The 17693-nt window shown below is 43.6% G+C and overlaps 1 long non-coding RNA gene across 1 annotated transcript; it reads left to right on the top strand.

Annotated features, from left to right (window-relative positions):
• The first annotated feature begins 1053 nt into the window (after positions 1–1053).
• LOC132883432 (uncharacterized) lies at positions 1054–14758 on the top strand. The gene is made up of 3 exons (XR_009654325.1): positions 1054–1091; positions 1696–1772; positions 14056–14758. It is a non-coding gene; the product is annotated as an uncharacterized LOC132883432 (long non-coding RNA).
• Positions 14759–17693: the final 2935 nt, after the last annotated feature.

Raw genomic sequence — 17693 nt, 5'->3', positions numbered from 1 at the left:
AAAGCAGGGAGCAGCGGCGGTCAGGTAAGCGAATTTAACTGTTTCACCTTGGGTGAGTTTGGCATTGGCTTTAGAGTGTCTTGTTTGTGTACAGCATTTGGTTGGCTCTACATCTCGACCGTGAAGGTATGTTGACCTACATTTCCTTCGGTGTCATGAAATGTGGTATGTGAGGCAAGTGCATTGGAACTTGCTAACGAAATTCAGTCATTGTGGTTAATGGCTTCGTTGTTCTAGGGTAGAACATTGAGTGTACCTGCGTTGATTTGGCATTGTTGCCTGTTTGGGTGTATGTTTACCAAGTGATTGGTAAGTGATTATTTTATAACGTGTGTCCGCCATTGTGATTTGGTACATTGGGTGGTTAACATCTTTCTTTGCTTTAGGGCAGAGCAATTGGGAAGTTGGCTGCGCTGTCGCGTGCCTGACCTGTATACGAGCTACCGGCTACTCTACCTTGTGCTGCGGTTGAAAGTGCGACAAGAACTCTCCCTTTTGGTTCATGGTGGATCGCTGTTAAGACTGCAGGCAATTGGGGCTGCATTCCAGACACCGGCTACTGTTTTGTCTCTACGGAGTCTTATTTGGAAGTGTGTGTGTGTGGTGTTGGTGTGTGAGTTTGTCTCTCCATCGTGGTTCGGGTGTATGTAAGTGTGCTTTGTGAGTGTGTGTGAGGGCAGTGGGAACAGGGGCCCTGGGAAACTCAACGAATAGGTTACTGATTTATTTGTTGTTGTTGTTTTTTTCAACCTTTTGTTTTTTTTTTTGTTAATTTATTATATTTTTTATTTTTCTTGGTAAGTGCTTCATTTGGTGCTGCGCTGCTGGTGGGGGTTTATCCTCCAGGGTGGCCAGGGGTTTCCACATTTTTTGTCTTGGCCAAGGTTTGTTTTGCTGTGCCCTTGGGGATGTATAATTTGTAGTGATCTGTGTGTGGGTGTGTGCCATCACGCGTGGTTTGTAAATCTCCCATCCATTAGCCTGGTGGGTCCAGACATAGCCAAATCCCGGGGGCCATTTTGTTTATTAATTGTTACTCCTTTTTTTCGTTAGGATCGGGGACATCCAGCAGGGGGCCTGAGCACTTGGTGGTGGGTATCTGTCTGTGTGTTTCATTGTCATTTGCAGAGTAGTGTCACCGGGTGTGCAGTGCTGTGTGCGTGTGGTCATTCTGACCCACTCCCTGCTCTGGTCTCTCTTTGGTAACCCCTCTCCTGTTTGTTTTGTTTTGTTAGTTTGTTTTTTGTTAGTGTTAATCAGGTATTACCCTTGTTACCAGTGTGTGTGAGTGAAGTGAATATGATCAATATTTTAAAATAAAAATTTTGTACAATTTGAAATAGAACACTGTCTCTGCTTTATCCTTGCATAAACCTGTTTGCCTGAACGCATGTGCTAAAGTGTATGAAATCTGGTTAAATTGAGAATTGTTGGTTTCTTATCAATGGTAATTTCCCACGTGGAGACTAGATCTCCCATGGGTGGCGTAGTCGATAAAACTATAACCACCTTTACTGCCACCTCTACATCGTGGCGTAGTCAGCAGGATTTGCATAAAAGAACAGAGACTGGTGTTCTATTTTGTAAATTTGGGTTTTATATTTCATGCCACTGATACCATTTTGCTGTATGGGTATGTATGAATAAGGACGGTTGAGTGGGTGGTGTGAGTTTTTGTTTTTTTTCTTCCTTTAGAGACAAAGCAGCAGCCAGTCATCGGCATGACCTCAGGAGACTGCAGCCTTCTTGGAGTTTCTTCCCAGTTATCTCCTGTGAGTTTGTAAACTTAGAGACTGTGTTTAAGTATTGTGGTGCATTATGGCAGAAATGCAAGAGCTTAGGGATTTAGTGGCCCAATTGAGAATGAGCATCTAAGAACTGCTCAGTCAGGTGAGGGCTCGAACACGGGTTCAGTCGACCCTATTCCACCAGCCGGCCCCACTACCGAATGGTTAGTGTTTATTCCTAGGGAGAAGTGTCCCATCTTTAGGGGTAGTGTAGGTATAGGCATTGAGGAGTGGAAAGAGGAAGCGGCAGCCTGTATGCGGGCCAGGCATCTGTCTATAATCGACAAAGTGTATTTCCTCTTTGACCACCTGGAGGGCGATGCTCGGGAAGAGATCCGTAATAGGTCGAGAGAGGAAAGGGAGAATCCAGAGAAGATTCTGGAGATTTTGCAGGAGCTATATGGTTGTCCACAGTCATATGTAGCTTTGCAGGAGGCCTTCTTTTCCAGAAAGCAGCAGGAGGGGGAGTCATTGCTTGAGTTTTCTATTGCCTTAATGAACCTCATGGATAAGGTGAAGGGGTGTGCAACGGAGGGTATTATTCATGCAGACGTCCTGCTTCGCGACCAGTTTGTGGAACATGTCGGTGAGGGTGCCCTGCGTCGTGAATTAAAACGCTTTATTCGTGATAAGCCATTAGCTACCTTGATTGAGGTTCGCAAGGAAGCCATATGCTGGGAACGAGAGGGCTCTTTAGAACCGCTGTGGCCACATAGTTTTTCCCTCCCGTCGGGCGGTGATAGAATATTCGGGGTCTCTGGTACGTCCTGTGTGGTGACCAGTGGTCTTCATGGTAGGCCGGAGCTAAAGTCAGATATGGAAGAATTAAAGGAGATGTTGAAACAACAGCAGATTCAGATTAATAATCTTACTCGTAGTATGGCCGCACTGCAGGAGCCCCAGAGGCGGGGTCGGTTCCCCCGGGATGGGCCTGTCGTTTGTAGGCGCTGCCAGCAGTCAGGTCATTATGCGAGGGAGTGCGACAGGGAGAGAGTGGTGGGACCACCACCTGTCACCCCTCATAGAGATGCAATGGCCCTTGATAACAGGCCTGCCTGTTCGACTAGGCCATCGGAAAACTAATACCCGCTGGACTGAGGAGCTCTGCCCTTGTACAGGTGACCCAGGGTCTGGCACATATCCCAGTGGTTAATGTTGGTTCTACCGATGTTGTGCTCTATCCTCGTACCAGACTCGGACAGCTGAGCATGATCTCCATTGTTAGTTTACCTCGGGGTGTTGTTGAGGTTCATTCTGCTACTGCCATCTTGGACGGCCAATCGCCCACCCCGGTGCCAATGGAAGAGCAAATTAAGGCTGTTGACCTGTCTCCTCTGACTGATGTTGAACAGTCAGAGGTCCGTGCGCTTCTGTTGAAGTATTCTTCTGTCTTTTCGGCACACGAAGGAGATTTGGGTTGTACTACCCTGATTTCTCACGACATCCCTTTGTTAGATCTGGCCGCAGTTAGGCAGTGCTATAGGTGCATTGCACCTTCTGACTATGAGGCAGTGAAAATGCACATTAACCAACTTCTCCAGGCCAAGGTCATAAGAGAGAGCAGCAGCCCCTTTGCTTCACCTCTGGTTCTGGTTAAGAAAAAGGATGGTAGTTTAAGGCTTTGCGTGGATTATCACCTTTTGAATGCCAGAACTCGGAAGGACGCCTTCCCTCTTCCATGTATTGAGGAGACGCTGGATATGTTGGCAGGTGCCCGCTGGTTCTCTACCATGGACTTAGCTAGTGGGTACAACCAAGTTCTGGTGTCTGAAGGTGACCGGGCCAAAATGACATTTTGTACCCTGTTCGGGCTGTTTGAGTGGAACAGAATGCCCGTGACACAAACAATAATTAAGATGAAAAAACAGAAATCTGGAGTGTGCATAGGTATTCACCCCCTTTCATATGAAACCCCTAAATAAGAGCTGCTCCAACCAATTCACTTCATAAGTCACATAATGAGTTGATTAAGATCCACCTGTGTGCAAACAAAGTGTCACATGATCTGTCACATGATGTCTGTATAAATCAATCTGTTCTGGAAGGACCCTGACTCTGAAACATGACTAAGCAAGCAACATGAAAACCAAGGAGCCTCCAAACACGTCAGAGACAAAGTTATGGAAAAGTATAGATCACGGTTGGGTTATAAAAAAATATCCCAAACTTTGAATATCCCAGGGAGCACCATTAAATCCATTATAGCAAAATGGAAAGAATATGGCACCACTACAAACCTGACAAGAGAAGGCTGCCCACCAAAACTCACAGACCGGGCAAGGAGGGCATTAATCAGAGATGCAAGAAAGACACCAAAGATAACACTGAAGGAGCTGCAAAGATCCACAGTGAAGATGGAAGTATCTGTCCATAGGAACACACTCCACAGAGTGGGGCTTTATGGAAGAGTGGCCAGAAAAAAGCCAGTGCTTAAAACACGTTTGGAGTTTGCCCAACAGCATGTGGCAGACTCCCCAAACACATGAAAGAAGATTCTCTGGTCAAATGAGACTAAAATTGATCTTTTTGGCCATCATGGGAAATGCCATGTGTGGCCTAAACCCAACACCCTGAGAACACCATTCCTACAGTGAAGCATGGTGGCGGCTGCATCATGCTGTGGGGATGCTTTTCATCTGCAGGGACAGGAAAGCTGGTCAGGACTGAAGGAAAGATGGATGGCACTAAATACAGGGCAATTCTGGAGGAAAACCTGTTTGAGTCAGCCAGAGGTTTGAGACTGGGACGAAGGTTCACATTCTTGCAGGACAATGACCCTAAACATACTTCTAAAGCTACACTAGAGTAGTTTTAGGGAAACAGTTAAATGTCTTGGAATGGCCTAATCAAAGCCTAGACCTCAATTGAATTGAGAATCTGTGGCATAACTTGAAGATTGCTGTACACCAACATAACCCATCTAACTTGAAAGAGTTGGATCAGTTTTGCCTTGAGGAATGGGCAAAAATCCCAGTGGCTAGATGTGCTAAGCTAATAGAGACATACCCCAGAAGACTTGCAGCTGTAACTGTAGCAAAAGGTGGCTTTACAAAGTACTTTTTTTTGGGGGGGGGGGCTATGCACACTCCAAATTTCTTTTTTTCATCTTAATTAGTGTTTATATCACAATAAAACAACAATTTTTATCTTTAAAGTGGTAGGCATGTTGTGTAAATCAAATGGTGCTAACCCCCCAAAATCCATTTTAATTCCAGCTTGTAATGCGACAAAACAGGACAAACACCAGGGAGGATGAATACTTTTGCAAGACACTGTACTTGTCTTTAGATACCCTTATCATTGTCAGGAGTTCATTAGCTTGCGTTACTGTATCTGGAGAAGGCATTGAGGTGAAGTCTGTCTGTTGTAGTTCCTGTCCAATGTTAGTGTTAATGGTACTAAAGTGAACTGTTTGGGAGTTAACAGTGAAAATTGGGTACAGACAAGCACATATTAAGTACAATAAGGAGAGACAAGTTACTCTTTGTTCTATTCTCCTTGTGGTTATATCCAGTCCCCAAAATTACAAACTTAACACTGCTCTTCCATTAGTGCAGTTCAGGAATAACAGATCCACAAAAAAAGAATTTTGCTGTGTCCAGTCTCCTCATTTTTGACTAGGCCACACTTATGTAGAATTTACCAACCTACTTTTAGCATAGACACAACGAAAAAAAACAATATTTCTCCAAATTTCAGCAAAGAGTTAAATCAATGGCATTTTTTTCCAATCTGGTTTGGTCAACGTGTATCCTATTTACAGTAAATCCTCTAATACTGGCCTGTATTCCATTACTGGCCGGGACTCTAATATTGGCCGGTCTCGCTGTCGGAGGAGGTAAATAATGGCCGGACTCTAATACAGGCCGGGGCTATAACCAACGATGTTTCTGAGATCATAGTGGCCTTACACAATCGTTCCGATCTGAAAGACAATTGTGATCAGTGGCGCCGCCAGGCGTATGGCCGTACGCACTAGGCGTACCTTGGGGAGAGAGATATTTTTTTTTAATTATAATTGTTACCTGAATGCTTTGGCAATGCAACATAATTTGAGAGAGAGAGAGAGAGAGAGAGAGACGTGTGTGTGCCGGCGCATTTGTGTGCTTCAGGAGTGGGCGGGGTGTGCGTGACCAAGAAAGCTCATTGGTCAATGCAGATATACTTTTCTTGCACCACTGAGATTCTCTCCAGTTTTGAGAAACGGAGACAGACGATTGTCAGTAGTCAGAGCTTGTGCGAGAATTTATTGAGAAGCGAGTCAAAAATGAGTAAACGAACCCTGAAACAAACGAGCTTGTTTCAGACTTTTACGAAAAAGTCCAAAAGCAGTGATCCAGGGGTGTCATCTGCTTGCCAGTCCTCTCCAGTATCAGCTAGTAACACGGCACCGGCAGCTTCCACTCCTCCGCAACCTAGCAGCAGTGCGCTGCAGCTGGATGCGAGCTCAGTTCCTTTGAGGGAATTGCCTTCATCTACCTCTGAGTTTGAAACTAGCCATACATCCAGTGAATTTCATATAAGAACACCTACATCTCCCCATGTCCCTTACGATCAGAAGTAGATGGTTGCTCCACCTTGCTGACAAATGAGCCATCAGAGAGCTTTACTAATGAGCCACGAGTCAGCCCGCTATCACTGACATCAGATTTATCAGACATAGTGCCCTGTCACACTATGACGTTCTCACCAGCGTTTGAGTAACGTGTTGCGAAACGCAGAGGAACGTCGAGAACGTTAGAAAAAAGTTACAAGAAAGTTAGACGAGCGTCGGCAAACGTTGGGGAACGTCGAGGGACGTCGGCGAACGCTGAGGGTGAAAAATAGTTTTGGGTGTGCACAAAAATTCAGGACATTCTATCAAAACGCTACTTACACGTTAGAGGAACGTTACACGAAAGTTTGCGGGCGTTACTCGAACGTTACTCGAAAGTCAGGACGTTCCCTGGACGCTAGGCGGACGCCGGCCCATCAGGGTCGAGTGTCCAGCGCGTGCCTAGCGCTTGGGTAACGCTTGCCTAACGCCTGTGTAACGTCCATCGAACGTCTGTCCAGCGTGTCGCCAACGTTTTTCAGCGTTCGTCAGCATTCGCCGAGCGTTCTTAACGCTCATGTAACGCTCTTTCAACATCTTTCTAACGTCTGTCAGCGTTCTGAATTTTTCCAGCGTCTGTGTAACGTCCATGTAGCATCCTTGTAACGCGTCTGTAACCTACTGGTAGCGTTCAGGAGCATTTGGCAGGCACTTGCCAGAAATATATTTAAAGGGGCTTGCAGAGGCCACCGACAGTCCTGTTGGAACTTTCACAGAGTGAAGACTTCAGAACAATGACAGACCAAGAGAAACACCAGTATGCTGTTGCTGCTCTCATGCATCACAACAACCTCCTGCAGTTGGCATTGCACCAGGTTAAGATGTCCAAGGCAGAGTCAAAGAAGAAAAGGAAGAGGAGAGGGAGAAAGAGCTGGGTGAGACCCTGGATAGGAAGGCGACCACAGTTTGGTGTTTATGACAAGCTGATGGCTGAACTCCAAGCTGAAGACCAAGCCTCCTTCCACAACTTCCTGCGCATGCCAGCAGTGATGTTTGATGAGCTGAGACAGAGAGTTGGTCCCAGGATCACCAAGAAGGACACTCGCTTTAGACCGGCCCTCGACCCTGGTATGAAGCTGGCCCTGACTTTGCGACACCTTGCCTCTGGTGACAGCTATGCTTCGCAGAAGTTTGCCTGGAGAGTACCTCACAACACACAGTCACTGGTGGTCAGAGAGGTTTGCCATGCCATACTGGACGAGTACCTGGATGAGATGCTGACCTGCCCCAGTACGCCAGAAGAGTGGAAGGAAGTTGCTGACAGATTCTATCAGAGGTGGAACTTCCCCCATGTCCTGGGAGCACTAGATGGCAAGCATGTGGCCATTAGGTGTCCTGCAGAGAGTGGCTCCTTGTATTACAACTACAAGGGGTTCTATTCCATCGTGTTGCTGGCCCTTGTGGATTCTGACTACAAGTTCCTGTGGGCAGATCTTGGAGGCCTGGGATCAGCATCCGATGCCCAGATCTACAACTCCAGTGAGCTGAAACATGGAGCTGAAGAAGACCTGCTTGGGTTTCCACAGCCTATACCTCTCCCACAAGACACTACAGATGTTCCATACTTCTTCATTGGAGATGACGCCTTTGCCCTGAGAGCCTACATGATGAAGCCCTACAGTCTCCGTGGTCTATCACAGGAGGAGCGCATTTTCAACTACAGACTGTCGAGAGCCAGGAGGGTCGTGGAGAACGCCTTTGGGATCCTTGCCAACAGGTTCCAGGTGATTCTTGGCACTATGCAGCACAAGCCAGAGACTGTGAAGCTGATAGTGAAGACCTGCTTGGTCCTTCACAACTTGATGAGGGTCAGATATCCAACGCTGCAGAACCAACAGCTGGACCAGCCAGAAGGTCCAGAAGAAGACTTTGTGCCTGGTGCCTGGAGAGATGGCTTCAATATGGAAGACACACAGGTTGTTGCAGGCCCCAACACTGCGACCAAGGAAGCCAAGAAGCAGAGGAACCTCATCAAGCACTCGGTCAACTCCTCAGCTGGGGCACTGGACTGGCAGGACAGGATGGTGTAGACCTGGACCCTAGTGTTGCAATGCAGAATGGACTTAATATAGACTATACTTTTTGGTAGACACAACTTTTAGAAACTGAAATATTGTATGTGTAACTTACAATGACTTATTTGTCGATAACAGTAATAATAAAAGTAATTGTGTGTGTCATTTCGAAGTAATTATTTTTACTGATCGCCCTACTTTTTTAGCCAATCTGTTCTAGGCATGATCTCTTTTTCAATTATTTATTTTACTGAGTTCCCGGTCAACCCCTTTTCACATAACCAAACGTATAAAACAGTATTAATAAATGTCATAGTTTTATTTTGTATTGTTTTATTCTTTTTCATTTTTTTAACTTTATTTTTTTTTTTTTGGATTTTGTATTTTTTTATTATATTTTTTATTTTATTTTATATTTTACTTTTTATTTTTTTTATTTTAAAATAAAAAGTAAAATAAAAAATAAAATAAAAAATAACATAAAATAAAATAAAACATATAAAATAAAAGAAAAATATAAAATAAAATAAAACATATACAATAAAAGAAAAATATAAAATAAAACATATACAATAAAAGAAAAATATAAAATAAAACATACAATAAAAGAAAAATATAAAATAAAATAAAACATATACAATAAAAGAAAAATATAAAATAAAAAATATATTTTACTTTTTATTTTATTTTTTATTTTATCTTTTATTTTATATTTTATTGTATATTTTTTATTTTATCTTTTATTTTATTTTATATTTTTATTTTACTTACTTTATTTTTTATTTTGTTTTTTTTTTCATTATTTTTTGGGGGGGTACAATATTAAAAACAAGAAATTGAAAGTTTCACGCAAGAACCAGGCAAAGTTCAAACTATGTACAACATTTATTTACAGATTCCTAAACAAAAAGTTCTAAGAGTCAGTCTCTGGGTCCACTGGTGGCTGTGGAGTGTTGAGCGTGTCATTCAGAGAGGTAGCCGTGGACGGGGTGGCAACTGGACCTGGACTGTCCAGGGTGCTGAACAAGTCGCTGACACTGGCTGCTGTAGACACTCCGGTGGGGAACACGGTAACGTCCGTGGCAGCACAAGTGACAACCAGGGCTGGAGAGCTGCTGCCTTGGTTGCTCTGGTCCATGGTGTGTCTTGCAGAGCTGATGGCCATAGAGACGGAGGCATGGGTGGTGGCTGGTGCTGTCAGCGTGTGGAAGATGGGAGAGTTCCTACTCTGTTGCTGGAAGAACCTTTGTGGCTGGTAGTAGGAGTGAGGCTGCTGGAAGGACGAGTGAGGCTGCTGGAAGGACGAGTGAGGCTGCTGGAAGGACGAGTGAGGCTGCTGGAAGGACGAGTGAGGCTGCTGCTGGTGGTATCTGGCCATCCACTCCCTGGTCTGTGACTGCCAAGGAGTGCCAGTGGGCAGGTTGTCATGCCACTGGCTAGGGTCCGGCTGAAACATGTCGCTCTGGGTTTGCCTGGTGGTTGTGATGCCAGGAGGGGGGGCCGACCGACATGTAGCTGAGAAGGTAGGCAGGTCCTCCTCTTCCTCTTCAGTGTCTTCATCCATCAGCCGCGTGAGGATCATGTTGATGCTGGCCCTGGCCTTCTTGAACTTCCGGCTCGACATTGTGAGAAGGCTGTCCCTCACGTAGTTCGCAAAGGTCGACTCAGGGGTCACTGCTGGAGGCTGGAACAAACCCTTGAGTATAGCCTCTGACTCCTTGACCTTCTCCTGCAGGGTAGCCAACACGTCATCCTCGGTGGTGGTATCCTCATCCTGTCCAGATCGTCTGGGCCTCTTGGAACTGCTGCTGCTGGAGGCTGCTGTGGCAGGTGTGGAAGATCTGGAAGGTATGGAAGTACACTCCGTGATAGAAGGTCCAGATACCGGTAAATCCTCCTGGACAGTTGCTGCAGCTGAGGCTCTGCTGGGTAGGATGGGCTTGGCTGGCTCCGGTCTGTGTCGCACTACCTCCTGCAGGAACCTGAAGTTGTTGAGCACCCACTCGTCCCTCTCTGTTCTTCTTGGGGCACCGTCACCGCTCTTGTGTTTCATGAGTCTGGTGTTCTTATCCCGCAGTGACCGGAACCAGCCCTTCAAGTGCTTCACTGTCTTCTGCATCTTCTCTGCCTGGGCCTCCCACAACTTCTCCTTGTTTGTGATCTTGTGGTAAGCCTGGAGCTTAGAGTCCCACAATGTCCGGTTCTCTTGTAACCACTCCACCATGATGGCCTCATCAGATTCAGAGAGGCTGTAATTTATCCTGTCGCTCTTCTTCCTCTTGCCTCTGTCCTGTGAGGAGGCTGCTGACAAGCTTCTGGAGGAGGAGGAGGAGCAGCTAGACCCTGGAGAGGCTGGAGATGGCGACTGGGACCTGGAGGGGGTGATTGTTGCCCTCTTGTTCTTCGGCTGCTTCTGCTGCTGGCTGCCTGCTGGCTGGCTGTCAGCCTCGCTTTCAACAGGAGGGGGATGGACCTCTGCAGTGATGGAAACAACCTCCTGGCTGGGAGAGGATGCTGCTCGTTGGCCCCTGCTGCTGCCCCGACCTCTGCTGCTGGCCCTCTTGCTCTTGGGAGGCATACTTCTTTTCGTTTCGTTCCGTTTGCGATGTTGACTGCGCGGTGGTTGAACTGGAAGTGATGCACTCTGGCCAAAAGCCCCCCCTTTTATACTGCGCGTCCAGCCGCAGGTTGGCGAAACGTAACAGGAACGTCACACAAATGCTCCACGCGTTACTCGAACGCTACAGGAACGCTAGGCAGACGCTGTGGAAACGTCGGGAATGTCAGCTAGACGCTGGACAAACGTCGAGAACATTACCTGGACGCAAGCCAGACGCTACCCAAACGCTATGATAACGCTATCAAAGCGCTGTGGACGCTATGAGAACGCTAGGTTTTGCTGCTATTTTGGACCACAAACGTCGCCTGACACTGAGGGAACGTTGGCTGAGCGTTACCCAAGCGTTACAAGAACGTTACAACATCGTTGACCTAGAAACTTAATTTGAAGAACGTCGACGTTCCCCGGCGTTTCTCAAATTTTTAAAAACGCAACCAAACGTCGAACAAAACGCTATAGTGTGACAGGGCCAATAGGTAAACTTCAACCAGATGCCTTAAAATGTGCACCGGACTCTGTAAAGCTCAATGTCCTACAGAACCGCTTCAAACCAGACAGAGGGTGGGTGGCTCCTTCTACTCTGATTTTCGGTAAACTCAGAAAAATACCCGAGGAGTTTTTCAGCGAGTCTATGTACCCCACGTTGCACTACAGTGTGTGTCAGAGTCGTGCATGCGGTAGTGCTGAGCAAGTTCACTAGATTCTAATCGAGGCTATAAAGAGTTTATTGTTTATTGTCGTGTGTAGTTCACATATGTTGTTCAAATATCAGCCTGTGTTCATGGAAGGCTATTGTTCAATTTCAAGTTAAAGTTCTATCGTTGTTTTGTGTATAAGCCTATAGATCGACTCTTCATAGAAACTGCAGCACGCAAGCGTTTTTTATTTTTTTTTTTTTTTGGGGGGGGGGGATTACACCGCTAGTGCGTACCTTACAGTTCAACCCTGCAGGCACCCCTGATTGTGATTACCGGTAGGTCTGGTGGTAACCAGGCAGCCAAGCATCAACTTGACAAATAGACACAAAATCTCGTTTTTATTCATTCCACTGGTAGTCTGTTTTGCTCAAATAGAAATAGAGGCCTGCCTCTAATTCTGGCCTCCTTCCAATAATGGCCTGGACCAAGATGCACTTGAGTGAAATAAAGGCCCCGGCCTATATTAGAGGATTTACGGTATGCTACTTCACCCAGCTACTATCTAACATCAGCTGTCACAATTGAAGATCATTACACATGGAATATCATGGTATTGATATTATAATATTATAATATTATAATTGCAGTAATAAACATGATCCCATTAAAAATGGAAAACCTATTGTATACCTTAACATCTGCTCTTTTTACAATGATGTCAGTGTTTGTCAGGTTATGTCCAGTGATTTATGTTTACAAAAATACAGGAATATATATTTACAATATCTGCCAATGCAGTGATCTTTACCTCCGACAACTTTGTTAGAGAAGGTTATGTTTTTGCCTCCATTTGTTTGTCTGTTTCCAACATAACTCAAAGTATTGAACAGATTTTGATGAAATTTGGAAGAAAGGTGAGCCATGAGCCAAGGAACAATTGATTAGAATTTGATGTAAATCCAGATATGTATGTGGATCCAGGATCTAGATATGTACGCTGATCCAGGGTTGTTGTTTTTTTTTTTTAACCTTTTCCAATGTAACTCAAAAAATAGTCAATGTATTTTGATGAAATTTAGAGGAAAAGTAAGCCATGGGGCCGACACGGTGGTGTAGTGGTTAGCGCTGTTGCCTCACAGCAAGAAGGTCCAGGTTCAAGCCCTGTGGCCGGCGAGGGCCTTTCTGTGTGGAGTTTGCATGTTCTCCCCGTGTCCGCGTGGGTTTCCTCCGGGTGCTCCGGTTTCCCCCACAGTCCAAAGACATGCAGGTTAGGTTAACTGGTGACTCTAAATTGAGCGTAGGTGTGAATGTGAGTGTGAATAGTTGTCTGTGTCTATGTGTTAGCCCTGTGATGACCTGGTGACTTGTCCAGGGTGTACCCTGCCTTTCTCCCGTAGTCAGCTGGGATAGGCTCCAGCTTGTCTGCGACCCTGTAGGACAGGATAAAGCGGCTAGAGATAATGAGATGAGATGAGAAGTAAGCCATGGGCTAAGTAACAATTTATTTGATGCAAATCCAAGTATGTGGCTTGGTGGAAGTATGTGCTCTACCAAGTGCCCTCCTAGTTTTTATTTTATGTCTAATTACCTTGAAATGAAAAACAAAACAAGGACACTAACTCTGCACAATTTTATTAAACCCAGCATTTTAACCGATGTTCTTAAACAAGGATCATCCATGACAGGGAATAGAACAGAAATACAGAAATCAGAATGAACATACACTACCGTTCAAAAGTTTGGGGTCACTTTGAAATTTCCTTATTTTTGAAAGAAAAGCACTGTTCTTTTCAATGAAGATCACTTTAAACTAAACAGAAATACACTCTATACATTGCTAATGTGGTAAATGACTATTCTAGCTGCAAATGTCTGGGTTTTAGTGCAATATCTACATAGGTATATAGAGGCCCATTTCCAGCAACTATCACTCCAGTGTTGTAATGGTACAATGTGTTTGCTCATTGTCTCAGAAGGCTAATGGATGATTAGAAAACCCTTGTACAATCATGTTAGCACAGCTGAAAACAGTTTTGCTGAGCAGATTGAGTTTCTGGAGCATCACATTTGTGGGGTCGATTAAATGCTCAAAATGGCCAGAAAAAGGTCTTGACTATATTTTCTATTCATTTTACAACTTATGGTGGTAAATAAAAGTGTGACTTTTCATGGAAAACACAAAATTGTCTGGGTGACCCCAAACTTTTGAACGGTAGTGTAAACACATTTATGAGACTTACACACCAGAATCTAAATATACAAACTAATCATGGACCAAACACAAAACAGGTGAACACATTCAGGCAATAAAGCACTGACAGGGTCGGGGTGGAGACAGGACTTCTTTACTTTGATCAAGTAAAGTAATACTTAGCCAAGCTGATTGAATGCCTTTTTGCAGATCATGACCATGGATGAGGCAGACGACGATGATGATGATTGGGGAAATGAAGAGGTTTATTGGAGGTTTGCTGCCAAGGGTAGACAATGGGAACTGAACCAATAGAGCATTTGTGTTGAGCTGTACTCCTTTGCTGTACAGTACATTTGGGGGAATGTACACATCACTCCCATGACAAGCTAAACTTGTACACAGTATTATATTGTGTTATTATACCTGCTGAAATATTTTGTACTATGTAGTGTAAAATGTATATAGTGAAATCGGGCATGCTTTAAAAAATGATGGGCTTGTATATTCTCCACTGATACAGGAATGGATTTAACACTGATATTAACTTCTCAAATGAATTACCTACACATACCAATCCCTTCTAAAACTGAGGAGTCTAAGAACACAGTAAAATCCTTAAAAAAAAAAAATCAATAACTTGCTCATCACCATGTATTCAGAAAAAAAAAATTCAGGAAAATAGACAAGCCTAGTGTGGCTACTAATATGTAATCATTATATACATTCATTGATTGGCCATTAATGAGCCAGCACTTTGTTTTTAACTTTACATTAGTCTGTCCAAACACTTTTAGATTTTGTAGCTTAGATTGTATTAATACACAGACCAGATTTATTGAAGGTTATTATGTACTAACACTTATGGAGATTGTATATCTCAACTACTGCTACTACTATTATGAACAATAATCTTTGCTACAAATTATTGTGTGCAAGAGTCTTAGGCACCCTATTTTTTTAAGTACAAAATTTATCGTTTTTTATTTCATGACTTCTGCTACTATACTTCTATGTCTACTTTGACTTTTTTTTTAATAAAATGTTATCGAATCAGCACAAAAACTTTAGAGATCTCAAAATATTAGTTTTCCAGCACAAAGCTGAATATTACAAAAGCTGTTTGGATGCCAGTAAAGAAAGCAATATGTTACAGTATGTAAGAGGCACTTTTCAGACAAAAACAATGAATGCTGCTGGGTTTTGTTGCAAATTCAGCAGCAAGTGTGACAAAATGTCCAGAAGAACTGTGTCTGGTACAGCTCATTTCCTTCTAAAACTGCACACATTATACCCAGAATACTATGGTTTTTTTTTTTTTTAAAGCAAAGGGCCGTAACACCAATTATTGACTTTGTTTAATTTATTATTGTTTAGATTAGATTAAATTTGATTAGATTCAACTTCCTTTTCATTGAACAAGTACTATGTACTTAAGCAATGAAATGCAATTGGAATCTCACTAGAATTACATGAAAAAGTTAACAGGCCTACAATAATATTAATATGTAATTTAGAGTATTAGGATAAATAAATATATGTATAGATAGATGCATAGATGGATAGATAGATATGTACACAGTCACACACACATACACACAATCTTTGCTCTGTATAGACGTTTTTAAATGTAAAAACATTTCATTATTTTTGAAAGTATCTTTGCTCTACAGCATTTCTATGCATGTGCCTAAGACTTTTTACACAGTACTGTATACATACCATTATGACCACTGACAAGTGAAGTGAATAACACTGATTATCTCATTACAATAGTACCTGTTAGGGGTGGGATATATTATGCAGCAAGAGAACAGTCAGTTCTTGAAATCGATGTGTTAGAAGCAGGAAAAATGGCAAGCGTAAGGATCTGAGTGACTTTGACAAGGACCAGATTATGATGGCTAGATGACGGGGTCTGAGCATCTCCAAAATAGCACATCCTGTGGGGTGTTCCTGGTATGCAGTGGTTAGTACCTACCAAAAGTGGTCCAAGGAAGGACAAGCAGTGAACCAGCGACAGGGTCATGGGTGTTGAAGGCTCATTGATTCGCATGGGCATGAAGGCTAGCCCATATGATCCCATCCTGCAGAAGCGCTACTGTGGTACAAACTGCTGAAAAAGTTAATGCTGGCTAAAACAGAAAGGTGTTCACTTGCTGCCTAATATATTCCACCCCTTGACAGGTGTCATTGTAACAAGATAATCAATGTTATTCACTTCAGCTGTCAGTCATCAGAATGTTATAGCTGATTGGTGTATATTTTTGATAAGATTTTGGAGAAATTATATATCTGTATCACAGCCTGGGAAGACCTCTCAGAGGTCATTTTACGTTAAATGTTACGATTTTATGAAACTTTGATCTGACGCAAGTCAGTTGGTAATCAGATGGCGGCTGTCAAAATGTTTGCGATGATCCTGTGCCATCATGTCATCATCAAAACAGAGAACAGTGTTCACACACCGCGTAGCACTCTAAGTTTAAAAAATGTTTCAATGACCCAATTAAAAGCGTCCCCCCCCAAAAAAAAAAAAAAAATTAGACTGATGTAGATTGTGATAATCAAATGAGTGAGAACTCATTTCCTGTTGGAAACTTAGAATTCTTTAATATTCAGCATTAATGTTGTTCCATGAGTACTGTAGATTTGAGATTATTATAAATTATAAAAGGAAAGGTACTGTAGGTTCAGGAAATCCTGCATCTTTCAGAACTGTGTGGAGTTTCCCAGGTTGCTACATACATGGGCGTAACGGCCATAGGCACTGGGGGGGACATGTCCCCCCCAATATTGGGAAAGTACCAATCTGTCCCCCCCAATATTTGGCGTATTAAATCAATATGAGACAAATAATATGCCATCCTGAACCATGGCTATATAATGAATCCTTGTTATGTCCGATTTACTTTCAATTTAGGAAGCACAGAGAAACAAACAAACAAAAAACCTTTGCGACCACCCCGTATGATTGTGCACTTGGGTCAGCCCATGTGGTTCGTTGGTTTGAAAATCCACTCAGTCGGACTGTCAGGTAGGCTGCTAGTGGACACATTCAAATGGCGGTAGCCGCAAAGAAAAGGAAGGACCCATGGGCGTAAAAATGCGTATGGACGCGTCCATACCAATATTCAGCTGAGTTTATAATGTCCATACCATTTTTGAATGGAGAAGCCGCGATGCGGGAAACGCTGAATAAAAACACCAAACGCGGTATCGCTCCCAGCTGATTTTCAGTTGTGAACAGACCTCTCGAAGACGGCTGACTATTGGTGGGGACAGCAGGTAAAAAAGCTTTATGAAGCTTTGATTGGCCCGCCTCCCGTTGCCTTGACGTTGCTATGGTTTTTGATTGGCCCACCTCCCGTTGCCTTGACGTTGCTATGGTTTTTGATTGGCCCACCTCCCGTTGCCTTGACGTTGCTATGGTTTTTGATTGGCCCACCTCCCGTTTCCTTGACGTTGCTATGGTTTTTGATTGGCCCACCTCCCGTTGCCTTGACGTTGCTATGGTTTTTTGTTGTCATTGGCTGTAAGCAGTAGCAAGCGGTAAAATCAGCATCCAGCTCGCTGCTACAGCAAAACAGCACACAGACAGTGATGTCGGGCAATAAAAGAAAACGTAAGGAAGACATAATATGACATTTTTGTCATATGATCCTGTAACAGCAAGGAGTTTCTGTTTGCAATCTCTCTCTCTCTATGTCTGTCTGTCTCTCTCTCTCTCTCTCACACACACACACACACACACACACACTAATAAATGCTTGTAGGTAATGCTAAATGTTTACTTATATTTACTTTTTTCTTGCTCATTGTTTGCATGTATATACATATGTATATAT

The sequence above is a fragment of the Neoarius graeffei genome, chromosome 3, assembly GCF_027579695.1.
Source record: "Neoarius graeffei isolate fNeoGra1 chromosome 3, fNeoGra1.pri, whole genome shotgun sequence".
NCBI classification, from domain to species: Eukaryota; Metazoa; Chordata; class Actinopteri; order Siluriformes; family Ariidae; genus Neoarius; species Neoarius graeffei.
Note: the sequence above shows the minus strand (reverse complement) of the source record. Positions and strands in the feature narration are given on the sequence as shown.